The sequence below is a fragment of the Mizuhopecten yessoensis genome, unplaced genomic scaffold, assembly GCF_002113885.1.
Source record: "Mizuhopecten yessoensis strain PY_sf001 unplaced genomic scaffold, ASM211388v2 scaffold7283, whole genome shotgun sequence".
NCBI classification, from domain to species: domain Eukaryota; kingdom Metazoa; phylum Mollusca; class Bivalvia; order Pectinida; family Pectinidae; genus Mizuhopecten; species Mizuhopecten yessoensis.
In genome coordinates this window covers 1,456,579-1,458,507 of record NW_018406970.1, presented here as the reverse complement: position 1 = coordinate 1,458,507, position 1,929 = coordinate 1,456,579, and positions in this window count along the sequence as shown.

Here is a 1,929-nt window from a genome sequence, read left to right as displayed (position 1 = left end):
TGTGTGTCTATTGTTGTCTGTGTGTCTGTTGTTTTCTATGTATATGTTGTTGTCTGTGTGTCTATTGTTGTCTGTGTGTCTGTTGTTGTCTATGTGTATGGTGTTGTCTATGTGTCTGTTGTTATCTATGTGGCTTTTGTTCTCTATGTGTCTGTTTTTGTCTGTGTGTCTGTGGTTTTCTGTGTGTTTTTTGTTGTCTAGGTGTCTTGTGTTATCTATGTGTCTGTTGTTGTCTGTGTGTCTGATGTTGTCTGTGTGTCTGTTGTTGTCTATGTTTCTGTTGTTATCTATGTGTCTTTTGTTATCTATGTCTCTGTTTTTGTCTGTGTGTCTGTTGTTTTCTGTGTGTCTGTTGTTGTCTATGTGTATGGTGTTGTCTATGTGTCTGTTGTTATCTATGTGTCTTTTGTTATCTATGTGGCTGTTTTTGTCTGTGTGTCTGTTGTTTTCTGTGTGTCTGTAGTTGTCTGTGTGTCTGTTGTTATCTCTGTGTCTGTGATTGTCCGTGTGCCTGTTGTTGTCTATGTGTCTGTTGTTGTTTATGCGTCTGTTGATGTCTATGTGTATGTTGTTGTCTATGTATCTGTTGTTGTCTGTGTGTCTATGGTTGTCTGTGTGTCTGTTGTTGTCTATTTGTCTGCTGTTGTCTGTGTGTCTGTTGTTGTCTATGTATCTGTAGTTGTCTGTGTATCTATTGTTGTCTGTGTGTCTATTGTTGTCTGTGTGTCTTTTGTTGTCTATGTGTCTGTTGTTGTCTGTGTGACTGTAAATGTCTTTGTGTCTGTTGTTGTCTGTGTGTCTGTTTTTGTCTATGTATCTGTAGTTGTCTGTGTCTCTGTTGTTGTCTGTGTGTCTATTGTTGTCTGTGTGTCTTTTGTTGTCTATGTGTCTGTTGTTGTCTATGCGTATGTTGTTGTCTATGTGTCTGTAGTTGTCTGTGTGTATGTTGTTATCTATGAATCTGTTGTTGTTTATGCGTCTGTTGTTGTCTTTGTGTATGTTGTTGTCTATGTGTCTGTAGTTGTCTGTGTGTATGTTGTTATCTATGAATCTGTTGTTGTTTATGCGTCTGTTGTTCTCTATGTGTATGTTGTTGTCTATGTGTCTGTGGTTGTCTGTGTGTCTGTTGTTATCTATGTGTCCGTTGTTGTTTATGCGTCTGTTGATGTCTATGTGTATGTTGTTGTCTATGTATCTGTAGTTGTCTGCGTATCTATTGTTGTCTGTGTGTCTATTGTTGTCTATGTGTCTAGTCTGTGTGTCTGTTGTTATCTATGTGTCCGTTGTTGTTTATGCGTCTGTTGATGTCTATGTGTATGTTGTTGTCTATGTATCTGTAGTTGTCTGCGTATCTATTGTTGTCTGTGTGTCTATTGTTGTCTATGTGTATGTTGTTGTCTATTTATCTGTAGTTGTCTGTGTATCTGTTGTTGTCTGTGTGTCTATTGTGGTCTGTGTGTCTGTTGTTGTCTATGTATCTGTAGGTGTCTGTGTGTCTGTTGTTGTCTGTGTATCTGTTGTTGTCTATGTGTCTATTGTTGTCTGTGTGTCTGTTGTTTTCTATGTATATGTTGTTGTCTGTGTGTCTATTGTTGTCTATGTGTCTAGTCTGTGTGTCTGTTGTTATCTATGTGTCTGTAGTTGTCTATGTGTCTGTTGTTGTATGTTCTTGTCTCTGTGTCTGTTGTTATCTATGTGTCTGTTTTTGTGTTTGCGTCTGTTGTTGTCTTTGTGTATGTTGTTGTCTATGTGTCTGTAGTTGTCTATGTGTCTGTTGTTGTATGTTCTTGTCTCTGTGTCTGTTGTTATCTATGTGTCTGTAGTTGTCTGTGTGTCTGTTGTTATCTATGAATCTGTTGTTGTTTATGCGTCTGTTGTTGTCTATGTGTATGTTGTTGTCTATGTGTATGTTGTTGTCTATGTGTCTGT